Source organism: Macaca nemestrina, chromosome 19 (genome assembly GCF_043159975.1).
Source record: "Macaca nemestrina isolate mMacNem1 chromosome 19, mMacNem.hap1, whole genome shotgun sequence".
Lineage (NCBI taxonomy): Eukaryota > Metazoa > Chordata > Mammalia > Primates > Cercopithecidae > Macaca > Macaca nemestrina.
Window position 1 is genome coordinate 16,091,042 of NC_092143.1, and position 18,881 is coordinate 16,109,922.

Below are 18,881 nucleotides of genomic sequence, written 5' to 3' on the forward strand. Positions count from 1 at the left end.
AGGTGATGGATGGAGAAAAATACACCATGCTAACACTAATCAAAAGAAAGCAGATTGGGGTGGCACATGTAGTTCCAGCTACTCAGGAGGCTGAGGAGGGTGGCTTAAGCCTGGGAGTTCAAGACTAACTTGGCAACATAGCAACTCTGTCTCTAAAGTATGACAGAAAGAGAAAGAAAAGAAAGAAAAAGAGAGCAAAGAAAGAAAAAGAGAAGAAAGAAAGAGAGAAAGAGAGGAAGGAAAGGAAGGGAAGGAAGGGAAGGAAGGAAGGGAGGGAGGGAGGAAGGGAGGGAGGGAGGGAGAGAGAGAAGGAGGAAAGAGAGAGGGAGGAAAGAGAGAGGGAGGAAAAAGAGAGGGGGGGAGGGAGAGAGGGAAGGAAAGAAGGAAAGGGAAGGGAAGGGAGAAAGAGAAGGAAGATAGAGAAAGAGAGAAGAAGAGAGAGGAGAGGAGAACAAAAGAAGACTAGGTATATTAATTTCAGACAGAATAGACTGCAGGGGAAAGAAAATTATCAGGGATAAAGAGCAGCATTACACAATGATAAAGGCGTCAATTCTCCAAGAAGGCATAACAATCTTCGATATGTATGTACCTAATAAAACGCCAAAATACATAAGGTAAAAACTGACAGAACTGCATGGAGAAATGGATAAATTCACATTATAGAATGTTTAACACCCCTATGTAAAATGGAGCGATCCAACAGATAGAAAATCAGTATGGACATGGCCCAACACAACACTACCATCAATCACTGTATATAACTGGCATTTGTAAACTACCCAATAACAGCAGAATATATATTCTTCTCAAAACCCATGGAATATACACCAAAATAGACCAACTTTTGGCCATGAAACACATCTTAAACATGTAAAAGACTGGAAATTTTACAATCTCTGATCACAGACCGCAATGAAATTAAACTATAAGTCAATAACAGAAAAATAGCTGAAAAAAATGTAAAGTACTTGAAGATTGAACAATACAATTCTCAATAACACATGGACTCAGAGGAAATCTCAAAAGAAATAGAAACTACATTCTGAACTGTCTGAAAATGAAAATTTAGCTTGTCAAAATTTGTGGAGTGTGTGAAAGCTGTGCTTTAAAAAATGTGTAGCATTGAATGCATATATTACATCACTGATCATTAGAAAAATGTACATCAAAACCCCAATGATATACCATCTCATGTCAGCCAGTATGGCAATTACTAAAAAGTCAAGAAACAACAGATGCTGGTGAGACTGTGGAGAAATATGAAAGTTTTTATACTGTTGGTGGGAATGTAAATTAGTTCAACCATGGTGGAAGACAGTGTGGTGACTCCTCAAAGGTCTAGAATCAGAAATACCATTTGACACAGCATTCCCATTACTCTTTTCATAGAAGAGTGTTACCTAAAGGAATATAAATCATTCTATTATAAATATAGATGCACATATATGTTCATTGTAGCACTATTCACAATGACAAATACATGAAATCAACCCAAATGCCCATCAGTGACAGACTGGATAAAGAAAATGTGGTACATATACACCAAGGAATACTATGCAGCCACAGAAAAGAATGAGATCATGTTCTTTCCAGGGATATGGCTGTAGCTGGAAGCCATTATCTTCAGCAAACTAATACAGGAACAGAAAATCAAACACTGCATGTTCTCACTTGTAAGTGGGAGCTGAACAATGACAACACAAGGACACAGGGAGGGGAACAACACATACTGGGGCCTGTCATGGGGGTAGGGGGAGGGAGAATATCAGGATAAATAGCTAATGCATGCAGGGCTTACTATCTAGGTGATAGGTGCTGCAAACCACCATGGCACAAGTCCTGCACATGTATCTCGAACTTAAAATAAAAAATAGAAAAGAACAAAGATCTAAAGTCGATCATGTAAGCATCCACTTCAGGAAACTAGAAAAAGAAGAGAAATTAAATCCAAAGTAAACAGAATAAAAAATAATAAAATTGGAGCAGAAATCAATGAAATTGAAAACAGAAAAGTAATGAGAAATTGAACAAAATCAAAAGCTAGTTCTTTGAAAAGATCAGTAAAATATATAAGCCCCTATCATATAAGAAAACAAAGAGAGAAACACAAATTAATATCAGAAATGGATTATGGGAAATCACTACAGATCCCATAGGTAGCAAAAGGTTAATAAAATAATAATATAAACAACTCTATTACATAAATTGGATAACTGGGTAAAATAAATCACTTATTTAAAGACACAAACTTCCAGAAGTCACACAAGAAGATAGACAATTTCAATAGGTCTACATCTATTAGAGTTAGTGAATCAGTAATTAATAACTTTCCAAAGCAGAAAGTAGCAAACCCAGATGGGTTTGCTGGTAAATTCCACCAAACATTTAAAGAAAAAATTTATAGCAATTCACTACAATCTCTTTCAGAAGACAGAAGCAGAGGAAATACTCCCTAAGTCATTTTATGAAGCCATCATTATCCTAACATGAAAACCAGATAAAGACACTAAAGAAAGAAAACTACAGACCAATATTTCTCGTAAACATGCAAAAATACTCAAAATATTAGCAAATCAAATTCCACAATGTATAAAAAGGATTATTATGCAACATGAGTAAGAGACATTTATTCTAGGTTTGCAAGGCTAGTTCAACATTCAAAAATCAATTAATGTAATCTAGCACATCAACAATAAAGAATACAATTTACATTATCATGTCAATAGGTGTAGAAAAAGCACTTGACAAAATGTAACACCCATTATGACAAAAACTCTATCAAACTATGAATAAAGGAAAATTTCCCTTACTCTCCAGAGAACTTTTACCAAATAACCTAAAGTTAGCATTATACTTAATGGTGAGAAACTAAAAGCTTTCCCTCTAAGATCAGGAACAAGGCAAGGATGTCCCTCTCATAAGTGCTTGTCAACATTATATTGGAAGTCCTAGCTAATGCAATAAGATAAGAAAATGAAATAAATATACACAGATTTGGAAGGAGGAACTAAAACTCTGTTTGTTCATAGACAACACGATTGTCTGTGTAGAAAGTCTAAAAGAATCATCATCATCAACAACAGAAGACTCCTGGAAAAAAAACGTTATAAGGTTTTTGGATATAAGACTAATAGGTTAATATACAAAATTCAATTGCTTTCCTATATATCATCAAAGAATAAGTGGAATCTGAAATTAAAAACAAAATGCCATTTACATTAGCACCCAAATAAACAAAATATTTAGTTATAAATCTAACAAAATATGTACAAAATCTATATGCAAAATGTTAAAAAGTCTAATGAAATAAATTTTAAAAGGACTAAATAAATGGGTGACACTTCTGTCAGACTTAGAATATTTTGTGTTCATGGATAGTAGTACTCAATATTATCAAGATGTCATCTTTTCCCAGATTTATCTGTAACTACAGATTTAATGTAATCCCATCATTTTTTGTGATAACGCCAAACTGATTCTAAAGTTTACATGTGGTTGAAAAAGACTTAGATAAGCCAACACAACTTTAACAGAAAAGAAAAAAGTTGAGGATTCTTACCACCTGACTTTAAGAGTTACCTTAAACTACAGTAATCAAGACAGGTGCTATTGGCAAAAGAATAGACAAATAGATCAATGAAACAGAACAGAGAGCCAGGAAATAGACCCAGATTATATAAATATATTCTACTCATCATGGACAAAGAGGCAAAAGCAATACAATGAAGCAAAAATAGTATTTTCAACAAAATGTGTTGGAAGAACTGGGAATCTACATGCAAATAATAATAATAATCTAGACATGGACCTTACAACCTTCCCCCAAATTAAGTAAAAATGGATCATAGATCTAAATATAAAACTAAAAAATATAAAACTTCTAGAAGATAACATAGGAGAAAACCTAGATGTCCTTGGATATTGTGATAGCTTTTTAGATACAACATCAAAGGCATAATTCATTACAAAATTAATTGATAAGCTGGAGTTGATTAAAATGCAAAACTTTTGTTCCACTAAGGGCAATGTCAAAAGAAGAAAAAGACAAATCACAGACTGGGAGAAAATATTTGCAAAAACAAAATCTAATAAAGAAATTGTAACCAAAATACACAAAGAACACTTAAAATTCAACTATAAGAAAACAAACCATACAATTTAGAAGATGAGCCAAAGACCTAACAGGAAACTCACCAAAGATGATATACAAATTGTAAATATGCATATAAAAAGATGTTCCATATCATTTGTCATTAGAGAAATGCAAATCAAAACAATAATGAGATACAATTACACAGCTATTAGAATGGCCACAATCCTCAACGTTGACAACACTAAATGTTGGTAGGATGTGGAACAATAGAAAGTCATTTATTGTGGGAATGCAAAATGCCATAGCTACTTCGGAAGACAGTCTGGTAATTTCTTACAAGACTTACATACTCTTACCATATCATACAGCAATCACACTCCTTGGTATTTACTTAAAGGGGTTGAAAATGTGTCCGAAGAAAAACCTGCACACAAATCTTCATAGCAGCTGTAGCTGCCAACATTTGAAAGCAACCAAGAGTCCTTCTGTAGATAAAAGACTCCAGAGAATGAAATATCATTCAGCCCTAAAAAGAAATGAGCCATCAGGACATCAAAAGACATAGAAGAACATTAAACATATATTACTAAGTGAAAGAAGTCCATCAGAAAAGACCACAGATTGTATAATTGCAACTATATGACATCCTTGAAAAGGTAAAACCATAAAGTCACTGAAAAGCTGTGATGCTTATGGGTTGAGGGAACAGCAAAGCACAGAGGATTTGTATGGCAGTGAAACTATTTATGATACTATAAGGGTAGATATATGTCATCATACATTTGCCCAAACCCACAGAATATATAACACTAAGACTAGAACCTAATGTCGACTATGGACTTTGAATAATAATGATGTCACTGTAGGTTCATCCATTGTAACAAACGTACCACTCTGGTTCAGAATTGTGAAGTGGAGGGAGGCTGTGCTTGTATGAGGCAAGGGGCTATATGGAAAATCTCTGTACCTTTTGCTCAATTTTTCTGTAAACTTCTTTGAAAAATAAGACTATTTAACAAGGGGGAAATATGGTAAGCAATATTATAAGAGTGTTTACAATGATAAGATCATGTTTACCTTCAGTTCTAGAAAGTTATGTACAAACTGCCAAGGAAACATCTTGGTGTGACTAATTCTACTTCACCAAGAAGATACTTTTTGAGGTAAGTCTCCACAGCTGAGCGGAATCTGCCACCCGCTGAGGAGGATACAAGACATTAAAAGCGCCCAAAACTGATTATTGAAATACCATTCCATGTTTAAGAGACCTGAAAAATAATCACAGTGGCTGTGCCGGAAGAGTGAAGAGTTTTCAGGGAAACTGACCCATTAGGCCCAGAATCACAGTGCTGCAGGCCCACAATACTTTTAAGGACCCGCAAAATGCCTGAATTTTCTTTAACATTAGAAGAAAGGAAAGAGCTCTTAGGTCTATGAAAAAATTTTAATATATAATAACACAATTTATAACAATGTAGTAGGATAATATTTTTAAACTATTTCTCTAGTCTTCATTTTATTTATTCTATATCTAATCTATCACTGCCTAAAAATAGTGAGATAGTGAAGGATTTAAAGTGATATAAATATGTGAGCAATTTTTCCAATTTAAACTAACTTGTATCTAATTTATTAATCAGTAAACACCAACATGCTAAATGTGCATAAGAGTTAAGATAAAAATCTAAATCAGTTTACATAAATATTTCACTTAACATGCAGAAAGCTGATTAAAGCCCAAGTTTCTGCAACTTTCTTCTCTAATAAAAGCAAAGATTATATATTTTTCTGTTGATCACACATGCCCTTAAGTTGTGGTCTGAAAATATTTACAGATTCAAAATGTAAGTGTGAAGTAAAGAATTTGCCATGTTGTTACAGGTTTCTGTGCTACCATTATGTATAGCAGTGTTCACTGTTTCTAAATAACTTTCCACACTTCCATCAGACGTAGAATCTCTAGTAGAATCTCTACTTATCCTTATCTTTCAACAGCAAAACCAACATACTACCTCAGAAACTTTCTCTCTCTCTCTCTCTCCTCTGAGCATTAGGACTGCAGAGCTTCATTGCTTTTAACTAAGATATTGTCTCTAAATAAAATGAAAATACTACTCTAAGGGGAAGATACTTAGCCTCAAATTTTGTACTCCTCCTTACAGTGAGGAAAGAATGTAGAGAGATTGAAGGCATTGGCTGGGGTGGTGGCTCACACCTGTTAATACCAGCAGTTTGGGAAACGGAGGCAGGCAGATCACCTGAGGTCAGGAGTTTGAGACCAGCCTGGCCAACATGGTAAAACCCCATCTCTACTGAAAATACAGAAATCAGCCGAGTTTGGTGGCACATGCTTTCAATCCCTGCTACTTAAGAGGCTGAGGTGGGAGGATTGCTTGAACACAGGAGGCAGAAGTTGCATTGAGCCGAGATTGCACCACTGCACTCCAGCCTGGGTGACAGAGTGAGATTCCATCTCAAAAAACCAAACAAACGAGAGAGAGAGATTGAAAGCATCCGATAATGGATATATTTAATGTAAAAACAAAAACAAAAACAAACTGAAAAATATAAAAGCAGAATAAGAAGCTTTAATCTTGTTCAAAGTTTCTTTCATTGACCCTGTGACAACGTTAAACAATGTCTTAATCCATTCAATCTGCTGAAAAAATACTATAAATGGAGTAGCTTATAAACAAAAGAAATGTTTTCCTTATATTTCTGGAGAGCTGGAAACTCAAGATCAAACTGCTGGCAGATTTGGTGGCTGGCAAGGACCTGTTTCCTGGGTCATAGATAAAGCCTTCTTACTGTATCCTCACATAATGAGAGTGGCAAACATGCTCCCTCAGGCTTATTTTAAAAGAGCCTCAGGCCTCTTTTGTTAACCCTCATGACCTTCTCACCTCTCACAGTCCCCATTTCTTAATACTATCAAACTGGGGATTAGGTTTCAACAGGCAAATTTTGGGTAGATATAAACATTCACACCATAGCATTATAAACATGTATATACATATGTACATACATGTATGTTATGAACATATGTATATAAACATGCATATGTTACATGCATTTTATCATGTATTATGTATATGTACAACAAAACCAAGTCTACTCACACAAACAATCGCTGCCTGGAGTGTGACTGCGCTTCTAATGCCCCTCCACATTATTAAGTAGAAGGCAGTAAGTAACACAAAAGAAAAGATCTTGGAGCCAGCAGAGGTTTGGGTTCTGCCCAGACCCCTCCTGATTCTCCACTTTGCATGGTGGCTGTTCTTTTTACCACTCATGAACACTCCCATCTAAAGCAAGTACAGATTGTGTCCAAGGCTTGCACTGACCTCAACATCTCCCAATTTTTTGCACCCTTTCCTATCTTGATAACAATTCAAAATCTCATTTCTCTCTGAAAAATCTGTTGGGCCAATCATGCCTGTATCTCAGAGACTCACTTTTAAAACTGGACCATCAGCATTAAACCTTCCATTGCAGTGGAAGAGAGGGAGAGGAGATTTGATTTCTGGGGAAAGCCTCATGTGGACTAGCAGAAAAGAGACGCTATGGAGGCTTTACACTTTCCCACATCAGAGACATCCTTCATATTCCCTAAACAACTGTGTGCATTATTAAGCATTGATCCTATGCAATGATCACTGTACTTTATTTATCTTCATTCGTAGGATTTGAAGTCATTTATGCAAGCCTTAATATCTTTAATGAATAAGTAATGAATTCACATTTATCTAGGGTTGAAATTGAGTTTCTGCAATCTTTTACCATTTGACAATCATTTATTCTCTGGTAGCTCACTTTTTAAATTTCCTTGGCCCACTCAGCCTCCAGAGAGAAAAAAGAAGTCTGAAAAAAGGATGACTTTTCTGCTCTCCTGAGTGTGAGTGTATGAGAACATTAGAAGAGCAAGCAAAATGACATCATTCCCATTTTCTTATCTAGAATGTCTCAAATGTGGCTGATCATTTGAATCATCTATGGCTATTGCTATTAGAGCTGACCTGCAAAACCCCCAAAACAAATACCACCAAAGCTAATGAATTATAACCTCTAGGGAATGAGCCTGGGCTTCCACATTTTGCTTTGTTTTGATTTTTAACAAGCATTTCCAGTGATTATTTAATCAGGCAAAACTGGGAAACTGATCTAGTCCAAAGGAGAAAAGACTGCTAAAACTTCTCACACATCATAGACCATTTTGATGGTATTGTATACATGTTTTTAACTAACCCAGAGCTAACAAATTCAGTTCTAATTGCATTTCTAACTTTTTAGGGAGTTCGTTGTATCTAGGACTATTGATGAAATTCAAGTACCTGAACCCCATGAGCAAACACATGGGGAAAAAAGTGGGCTCTTCTCTTGATGCCCAAGTTTAGCCAGTGCCAGAAAGCAGTGATGGACTCCATATACCATGTTCTGTAAAGAGCTCCTTCAGAGAACAAGAGATCGCCCTGCACCAAAATTGGACAGAAGACTCATAAGGAATGTGGCATATGTTGTGCTCCTAAACTCATTGCTTAATCTATAGCACTTTGGGGGAAATTAAATAATTTTCGTGAAAGGCAAATATTTAAAAATAGCCTGTCTTTGAAAAAGCTGGAGCTCTCTTTGCGAGACTCTGAACTGTGCTGATTTAATGTAGCCGGAAGCTTTATGAGGAGAGAAGCAATCCTGGATGGACACCAGGATCACCATACGTTTTTTACTAGGAATTTCTTGGAGCTGTCACCAGGATCAGCACAGGATATTCCAAGAAACTACTGCCAATGGAAGTGAGATAAACTGCTGAAAGAAGCCCCCTGGGATGCTGAGCAACCGCCAACTGCCAAGGGGTGTTATTTAGAAGCTTCCAATGTGTTGCACCTCTGAGCTGTTGGTGGTAACCTCTGTAGAATGGAGCAGCCATTGGAAGTTATACAAAAAAAAAATCAGACCATAAGGTTACTCTCTTCATGGTATTATCTAATCTCACCCATATCATCCCAAGTAATTCTTTTTTTGTTTTGTTTTTTTGAGACAAAGTCTCTCTCTGTTGTCCAGGCTGGAGTGCAGTGGCACAGTCTCAGTTCACTGCAGCCTCCATCTCCTGGATTAAAAAGAATCTCCTGCCTCAGCCTCCTGAGCAGCTGGGACAACAGGCGCGCACCACCACACCCAGCTAATTTTTGTATTTTTAGTAGAGACGGGGTTTCACCATGTTGGTCAGGCTGGTCTGGAACTCCTGACCTCAGGTTATCTGCCTGCCTCATTCTCCCAAAGTGCATTATAGGCGTGAGCCACGGCACCCAGTCCCAAGTAGTTCTTGATATCCTGGAGAAAATTAGATTCAAGATAAACCTGGTATACTACATACCTTCAACCATACATTCATTTTCATTCATGGAATACGTATAGATCCCTTAGTAGATACTGCTACATCATTTTCTGGGTGCTGGAAAGAGTGGCATGAAGTAAGTGGATGACTGCTTTTATTCATTTATTTATTTTTAACCAAATGTGGGCTTCTTCCAGACAAGTGTAGCAGGGTACAGAGTGATTGTAAGTATGGACTGTGTACCCCGAGTAGACAAGGAAAAAGGTATGAACCATGGGTGTAAAACATGATCAGAAAAAAAAAGTTTTAAGAGCAATAACTTGAAGGTCTTGCAGAACTAGATAGAGATGAATGGAGGAAGGTGGTGGTCAGTGAGTGAGATCCTTGAAATCAAGGTCTGGAAGTTATGAATTATTGTGATGATCAAGGATATGACCACAGTTGAGGGAGGTAGAATGAAGAATTTACAGAAACTAAGGAAGTCAAGGAATAAAAACACCAAGTCCTGGATATATTGTTCATGTGGGTACTATATAGGCTTTAATTAAGCAACTTGAGTTGGTCTGAGGTTACTAGAACTCTTGTTTATAGTCCTGAACTGGGTCTCAAATACCTGAATTCCTAATGATGAATATGGAAACAAGCATACATCTAGAAGCCATGAGCAACAATCTAGAAAGTTTGATAAGGTTAGTAAATATACCTGTTAGAAATGTACAAATCCCTGCCTATTTCAATGTATTTCACCTATCTAAAGAAGAGCCTGCAATTCTGACCATTGAGTTTCTCCTTCAGATAAAGACATTATCTCCCACAAGCTTCCTATTTAGATTGGTGCAAAAGTAATTGTGGTTTTGCCATTACCTTTAGTAGCAAAACCCCAATTACTTTTGCACCAACCTATAAATATATCTAGCATAAGAAACAAATGATGGACAGGACATCAACCCATGGCAGTTTAAGTAATTAACCAGTTGTTACCACCTAGTCTGGAGCAAAACTCTAGAAAATGAGGCAACTGGAAAACAATGAGGAGAAGGCAAGGAAGGTTATCTAGGAATGACAGCTTAGCCAGGGAGCCCTGGTTTCCCTAATACAGAGTAGCAGAAAACTCTGGGAAACAGAGTATAATTGGGAGTACATGGCTCATGTGTAAAATGAAGATAATATTTCTTTTGGGGTATGAAGTTTAAATAAAATAGCACATGTCAAATATCTGGTGCTCATTAGATGGTCCATATATATCAGCCTTCTTCCTCACTTGCTCTTCTTAAATAGAATATATATTTGTATTTCAAGATGATTTTACCTACAGCAATACACACACCAATATTACTCCGAAAGCCACAGACGAAAGAAATAATATCTTCCTATTTCTGTGTACCTTTTCTTGAATCATTTATTTGACTGGGTCTTTAGAGTTAAATTAATTAGTCTTTTGGCTTCCTTATGAAAGGTATCCTGTCTTCAAATAAGATGTTTTTCAACAGCATATCAAATGAAAGAAGCCTTACATGAATGAGAAAATAGTGCAGGATTCTGTTTATACAAAGTTCTAAAACAGGCTAAACTCATTTTTGATGAAAAGATATCAGAACAGAGGCTACTTTTGGAATAGGAGTGGAGGATGTGTGGAAAAGAGCACAAGAGAACTATTCAGATGATGGTAATGTGATAGCAATATTCTATAGCTTGACAGGGGGTAGAGTTGCAAAACGTTTCAGATTTGTCCATTTCATATATAAATCAAAAGAAAAACTATAAACAAATATTGACCTGTAATTAGTCATATACATACTAAAGTATTTGGGAGAAAACTGATGTGGGTAAATTACTTTTACGTACATTCGAAAACAAAAAAGATAAATTGCTGAATGTGTAGAAGGATGTATAAATATGTAAGAAAACACTTAAAACAAAAATCCATTGGTAAAATCTAGGTGGTGGCTATACAGGTTTCTATTGGAAAATTCTTTCAATATTCAATATTTAACTGAACATTTTCATAATAAAACACTAGAAAAAATGAGATATTTTCTCACTCATCTTTTCCTGGTTCATATTCCAATTCTTGATGAAAATGTTGACATTCTTTATAGTTCTTACCAATGAACATTTAAAAAATGGCTACATCCAAGGGTGAAACAGATGCATTTTCATCAATAGAGAAACATATGTTCAGCCCTTAGGTAGTGCCTGTAGAAAACATTTAATATTGCAGGGCTTCTTGTCACTTCTCAACAGTTGTCAGGTTGTCAACTCCACATCCCAGGTGCTCAGCAAACTGTAATTTCCAGAGCTCTCTGGCAGAGGGCATATAGATCTATCCAGCTGACCTCACATAAATATTATAGAAATCTGTCTTCCACGAAAAGGGAGAAAAAACTAAAAGGATCTGAATTCACCGAGATTTTAGTTGCTCAGGTGTTCAGATTTCATGGCTCCCTCAAATACAATACATTTTTACAAATACAGAAACTCTTTCTCCCTGACCTAGTCTACGGACTAAGGAGCCTTGGGTTTCAAATATTCAAAATATTTCAGGTGATATCAGTTCCTGAAAGATATTTTTAATAGAGCCGCTCTAACTTTTAAAGATCAAAGAGGAAGGAAATGACATGTGACACCATTATGGAATTTATCATTCCTTCCTCCTTGAAATAATATTCACGCTACCTTTCTTGTTTCTTATCCTTATACCTCCTTCTCTCTTATTTCTGGGGTGTTCCTAGTCTCAGCTTAGGGGTCTCCTTCCTTTTCCTATTTGCATTCACACTTAAGCTGATCATAGTTACCTAGTTTCATAACATTTTAAATATCATCTATGTGCTGATGATCAATATATATCATTTAAACCCAAACCTCTCCCGATTTCCAGTCATGTATGCTCAACTGTCTACTCAGTGTGTCCAGTTGCATGTCTAATAGGCACTGCCAACTATTAATATGTTGAAAACGAAGCTCTTGAGCTTCCCCCAAGATCTGATTCTCCTGAGTTTCCTCCTTATTTATATAACAGCAATTCCAACCTTGCATGTACTCTGACAACAGCTTTTGGAGTCATCCTTAGGTCCTTTCACTCTTGCACAGACCGCATCTAATCTGTCAACCCATCCTCACAACTTTGCCCTCTCAATATACATAGTATCCAAACCCTTCTCACACTCTCCATTGCTCCTTGGTCTGAGCCCCCATGATTTCCCAGGTGAACCATTACAGCCTCCTAGACTAATCTCCCTGCTTCTGCCCTTACCCCACTTCCATCTATTTATTCACAATCTAACACCAGAATGCCCTTGTTAAATATGAATGGAAATAGCTCACTCCTCTGCTCAAAATAATCTAGCAGGTTCCCTTTTCATGCAAAATAAAATCCAAAATCAACGAAAGCATCTACAAGGTTCCAAACAATTTGGTCCCTCATTTCCTCCTAATCTCCTATGACCCTTCCCCTCTCACTCAGCTCCAGCTATACAGGACTTGTTACTGAGATTCCTCATCTGTGCCTTCACTGCACACCAGCTATTTCTTCTTGGAACTCCCCTCATTCACAAAACTTGTTCTCTTACATTCCTCAGACCTTTGCTCAAATGTCAGTGTAGCAGTTAGCTCTTCCCTGACTATACTGCTTAAAACTACATGCAGCTACCCATTCCCACAACACTCTCTACCTTCTCTCTTTGCATTATTTTTCTCTGTAACACTCATCACCATCTAACATATTCATTGTCAAACACCATCTTACAGCAATGATATGAGAGTGAGGCATGTTGCTGTGAACTACATCCACTGAAGGCTAACAATATTTACCGAAGGTTCTGACCATCAAATTGGGTTAAGTCAGTTTAAGACAGTGTAATTTCGATTAGTGCTGTTACTAATTTAGTGTGATTATTTTCCACAACACTTGCTTTCATTGTCAAACACCATCTTACAGCAATAATTTCTTAATAATTGATTAATTTAAATGATATATTTGTAAAGTGAAGTTCTCCATTCATTCATGTATTTAAAAATATACATTGTGTGCCTACTTTTCTAAGGTCTAGGGATCAGAAATTAATAAATTAGACAAAAATTCCTGACCTCATTGACCACATTGTATTTTAATATGGCTATGAAGGCAAAGCATATATACATACTTATGTACATGTATAAATACATTAAATTAATACTGTGCAAAACAAGTTCTTGACCTGAAGGACTGAAGTAACAGAATAGTGTAAGAACTGTTGAAATTGCTGGGTTTTGCACAGTATTCATTCGAGGGCAGTAGATCTGTTGCTTAACTCCTAAAAGATCATAACACCTGTCTTTAAGCATTACTAATTCTATAAATTAACAACAAAATAGACTACATTTTTAATACAGATTATGGTTAATTTTTCCATATATTTATACATCCTGTTACTTACCTAGAATATTTTAGATGAGTCAGTACAATACAACACTCAAGACAGATGTATTTCAAGATTTAATCAAGCTTGATAAAATGTCACCATTTAAATTATTTCTTCTAAATTTTTAACTCTCACAACTTGATTTATACCAAAGGCACCCAAAAGTCTACTTGTCACCATAAAATGAATTTTGATAAAGGATGAAGGTAAAAGCATGGACATAGAGACATTTTAGAATCGAAGAAAATCTAAAGACTATCCTCCTCAGACCATTTTCATTATAGCTGAGGAAATAGACAAGATGTTAAGAAATTTGTCTTAACTCACAAAGTGACTCAAAGAAGAATAAGGTGTATAATCCAATGCAGTGATTCTAAGTCTCCAGTTAATTTTCTCTAAAATCCTATTAGAACTTGATGTTTTCAGAAGTGCTGGGAAAACCCCTCAGTCAGTCAGTCCAAAAATAAATCTATTCATTCTACTTCTCATTAATTTATTTTTGAACAGTCACACTTCCATTCCACCTTTGAAGACTTGCAAAATGCCTGCCTCTCTGTTATACAGTTGATCAAGGATATTAAAATAAAGAAGGAGCCCACTCATTACTAAAGAAGAGACAATAAGTGCCCTCTGGAAAATGAATGTTCCATATCACTTACTCAGTGCTAAGATTTTCTTTCCTTTATTTTCCACATTCGTGGACACTTGGGGCCCATGAAATGGAGGAAAACCAACCATTCCATAAGTATGCAAACGCCAGCCTAGCCAGGATGTAAATTTACCTTCAAATACTTTGATGTTCAGGGACTGCAAATAAGCTGCAGACTAAATTTGGCCTCAGAAATTTCTTTGCCAGATCAGCACAATATCAAAAAATGTAAAAAGTGAATGCACCCATTCTCTTTTGACTTGTACTGGTTATTTCAGTTATTTGTCTTACCAACAGCCCCTTTCAGGCATTTAAGTATGTGGCTTCTGTGTGCCTCATAGTAGTGAGAAATATGTACCTAGAATGCTGGATTAGAATCTAAACCCCTCCGAGGGCTATTGCTGTTACCTTGAGCAAGTTATTAACTTCTCACTGGCCTGGTTTCCTCACTGATAATATGGGGAGGATGACAATAGTACCTAACTCACTCTATTGCTGAGGATACATGAGATAAAGCACTTAGAATGTTCTTGGCTACATTAATATCTCTTGGGCCTTTACTTTGTGCCCAGCATGGTATTAAGCAATTTATATGCATTGTCTCATTTATGACGTATATATTATCTCCATTATGCACATAAGGAAACTGAGTCTTAAAATTCATATTGCAGTAGTTCCCCCTTATCTGAAGGGAATATGCACCAAGATCCCCAGTGGATGCATGAATCAATAGATAGGACTAAACCCTATATATGTCTTTTCCTATACATACATACCTATGATAAAGTTTCATTTATAAATTAGGCACAGCAAGAGGTTATTAACAATAAATAATAGAACAATTACAACACTGTACTACAATAAAAGTTATGTGAATGTGTTCTGTTTCTCTCTTACTCTCTATCTCTTTCTCTCTTAAAATATCTTATTATACTATCCCCATCCTTCTTCTTAGGATGATATGAGATGATATATTGCCTATGTGATGAGAGGAAGTGAAGTGAATGACAGGCATTGTGACACAGCATTAGGTTACTATTGACCTTCTGTATTCCTGAATCAGTGTAACCATCCCTTGTTTGCAGTAAATGGCTTGCTGTCACTTGTTTCAGGAGATCCTTTACTAAAGTTTCCATAAAGGCTCGGTGCTTTCTGGTTCACACATTGCCATCAATTGAGATTTTTTTCTGCTCATGTCTTCTACCCACAAATATAATCCCTTTTTCCTCCTAACTACTTATCACTTACTTTGACCACAAGTTTTGCAGTTTGAGGTGTGACAGCAAAACTAGCACAAATTTCTTTTTGTTCTTCACAATATTATTGGTAGACGATTTGTTCTTATTGTAGACCTCGGCCACTTCAGCATATAACCTTTTTTTCTTTATTAAGTTTAGAATTCACCCTTTTACTTAAAAGGAACACTTTACTTTTTCTCCTCGGCATATCCAATTGGCCAGCATCACCACTCTTGCTCTTTGAAACCATTATTAAGTAAAATAAGAGTTACTTTAACGCAAGCACTGTAATACTATACAAGTCAATCTGATAACCCAGAGGACTACCAAGTGACTGACAGGAAGGTCGCATCCAGAGTGTGGATACACCGGACAAAGGAATGATTTGCGTCCTAGGTAAGACAGAGCAAGATAGCATGAGATTTTATCATAATACTCAGAATGGAATGTAATTTAAAACTTAGAAAGTGTTTCTTTATAGAATTTTCTAGTTAATATTTTAGGATCATGTTGATTGCAGGTAACCGAAACCAGGGAAAGCTAAACCTCAGATGAAAGGATGACTACAGTATTTTACCAAAGATTCTGTAATTAGTAAATCGTGGAGTGAGGATTTGAGTGAAAGCAATATGACTTCACAACCCAATTCTTAGTCAGTACTGTGTGCTGAACACTCAGTTAATTTCACTTAGCAACACACTTCCATGCCATTATACCCCTTCTATATTTACCAAGCATTTGGATTTGATTTTGTAATATTTCTCTCTGATATGCAATAGCTGCATTCTTATCTGAGTCAAATGGCAAATCTATTATTTTTCTCTCACCCTTTGCTCCTTTTACAAGAGCTGATGACCAATAACCATTCATTTGACTCTCAAACGTCATCATTTTTTTTTTTTTGTCTGCATGATTTCTCTCTTCAAGAACTACTTGGGGCTGGGCATGGTGGCTTACACCTGTAATCCCAGTACTTTGGGAGGCCAAAGCATGCAGAACACCTGAGGTCAGGAGTTCCAGACCAGCCTGGCCAACATGATGAAAACTTGTCTCTACCAAAAATATAAAAATTAGCTGGGCGTGGTGGCATGTGCCTGTAATCCCAGCTACTCGGGAGGCTGTGGCAGGAGAATTGCTTCAACCTGGGAGGCAGAGGCTGCAGTGAACTGAGATAGCACCACTGCACTCCAGTCTGGGCAACAGAGCAAGACTCTGTCTCAAAAAAAAAAAAAAAAAAAAAACTGCTTGGATAATGGGAAAATATGTGCATTTTCTTGCATTCAGGTGTAAGGAACACATGAAGGCACACTATTTTCATTATGATCTTCAGATTCATAAAGGTTTGGTCCACAGAACATATCAACTAACTATTTTGCAATCACCTAAAGACACAAGGAAGTAATCATACTGGGTCATACAGAATTTGAGCCCTATAGCAGAACAAAAATCTTGCTAAGAACATTTTTATTAGGCAAAAGTCTGAAATTTTATTCAATAACAGCAACACTGAGGGTGTGCAGGAAACTCTGAAATAAGATGAATATTATAACCTGAACAAGCTCTAAAATTTATCAACTCCTACTTCATAATGCTTTGATTTATGAATTTTTATAGCTCATAGATTCTATTATCTAATTATTGAAAGAACTTAAAGTTATCTTTGTCATCTTCAAATTTTTAAAAGAATCTTATATTACATAAATTAAATGTTTGCCAAGGTTTATAGCTGTGTAATAACTATCTATTTGAAAGGACAAAACTTTCATATTTTATTCATAAAATCAATCATTTATAAATCAGAGCTTCTCACATTGCGGTTCTTTCTAAGGCTGGAGAAGAGTGGTTTCCATCTAATTTGTAATCATGGTACTTGCCTCATAATGTATCTTTTGCTTTCCAATGGCAACTTCAGAGTTTTCTTGCTAGAGTCCATCTGTAAGGCTTATTTCATCATCCTCCCCACTTGTAGATTATGGACTGGCATGTCATAAACCCAACTTGAAGTGGAAATTCTTACTGTGTTGCAAAATAGCTTTTCACGTGATTTTTGTTTTTTCCAGCACCTGGGTTCTTAGGCATTCTCTGGGAACCAAAAAGATGGCATAGAGATCTCTCTTCCACATATAAAATATGTTGGACTTGGTTGCTCACAGACATGAAAGACAACCCAAAGACAAAACAAAGGAAGATGTACAGCAGATGCTCCATGATTTCTAAGTTAGGAAATGTCTAATCCTTGAGACTAGGAAAATGAGAGCAAAATGATAGAATCACGGAGCAAAACAGCAAAGGCACCTCAAGGGATTATCTGGGGGGTTGCCTTTCAGGTAACCAAAAGAGTTCCTTTGGAACCTTAACCATCCTGCTTAAGGTTATATGGGCAGTACAGTCAAGGAAAATTTGACCCTGCATCCCAGGCTTTTAACACAGAATTCTTTTCACTCTCCACACTGTGCCCAGGTGACAGATTTAACATAGCTTTAGCACATGGTCTTTTCAAAGTGATATAAATTAATCTCTTGTAGTAGTATCTATGTCAGTAACATCATCATATCCTTGACTCAGGCACTTTTTCTGTCTTTAATTGGCAATAAATTCCAACTGTTTATGGACACTTATAAGAAAAATAATCCAATTGCTGCTTCACAAAATAGCATATACTTAAAGGATATTTTGTTAATAAAACATTTGTGAAATTGCCAACATTTTAAAAATAATTTTAGAGCATTTGGGAGACAAACCACCATGATTCATGTGGAAAGGCTTTCAAAGCCCATGACATTCCTTAAATAGCTATGAGACCTCCTACTGTTTATGTTTTATTTGTGATCCTGTAGACAGATTTGTTGCTTCACATCAGCCTTGTTGTTATTTGTGTTGACAACAATGTACAGGCTATATAAACTTAAATCTACCTCCCCAGCAAAATATATATTGGAGATATGTACTCATAAAATTTTTCAATATATACTTTAATTTTCATCAAGGGTTTTTGTTATTGTTATTATCATTGTTTGGGGGGACTTTGTAACTAGCAATAGATTACACATAAAAACCCAAAGAAACCAAGAATTTTAAAAATGAGAGAGATTTTCATATTTTCTAAAATGAAGTCTTTTACTGTTAGACAAAATACCTTGGGCCAGGTATGTACATTTTTTGCTTT

At 36.1% G+C, this 18,881-nt stretch overlaps 2 long non-coding RNA genes across 4 annotated transcripts in view; one reads left to right on the forward strand and one right to left on the reverse strand.

Moving 5' to 3' along the window:
* LOC105476976 (uncharacterized) overlaps positions 1-18,881 on the reverse strand; it is a 543,799-nt gene that overhangs the window by 439,439 nt on the left and 85,479 nt on the right. The window lies entirely within an intron of this gene.
* Positions 5,047-8,681, forward strand: LOC105476975 (uncharacterized). The gene is made up of 2 exons (XR_984372.2): positions 5,047-5,259; positions 8,387-8,681. It is a non-coding gene; the product is annotated as an uncharacterized lncRNA (long non-coding RNA).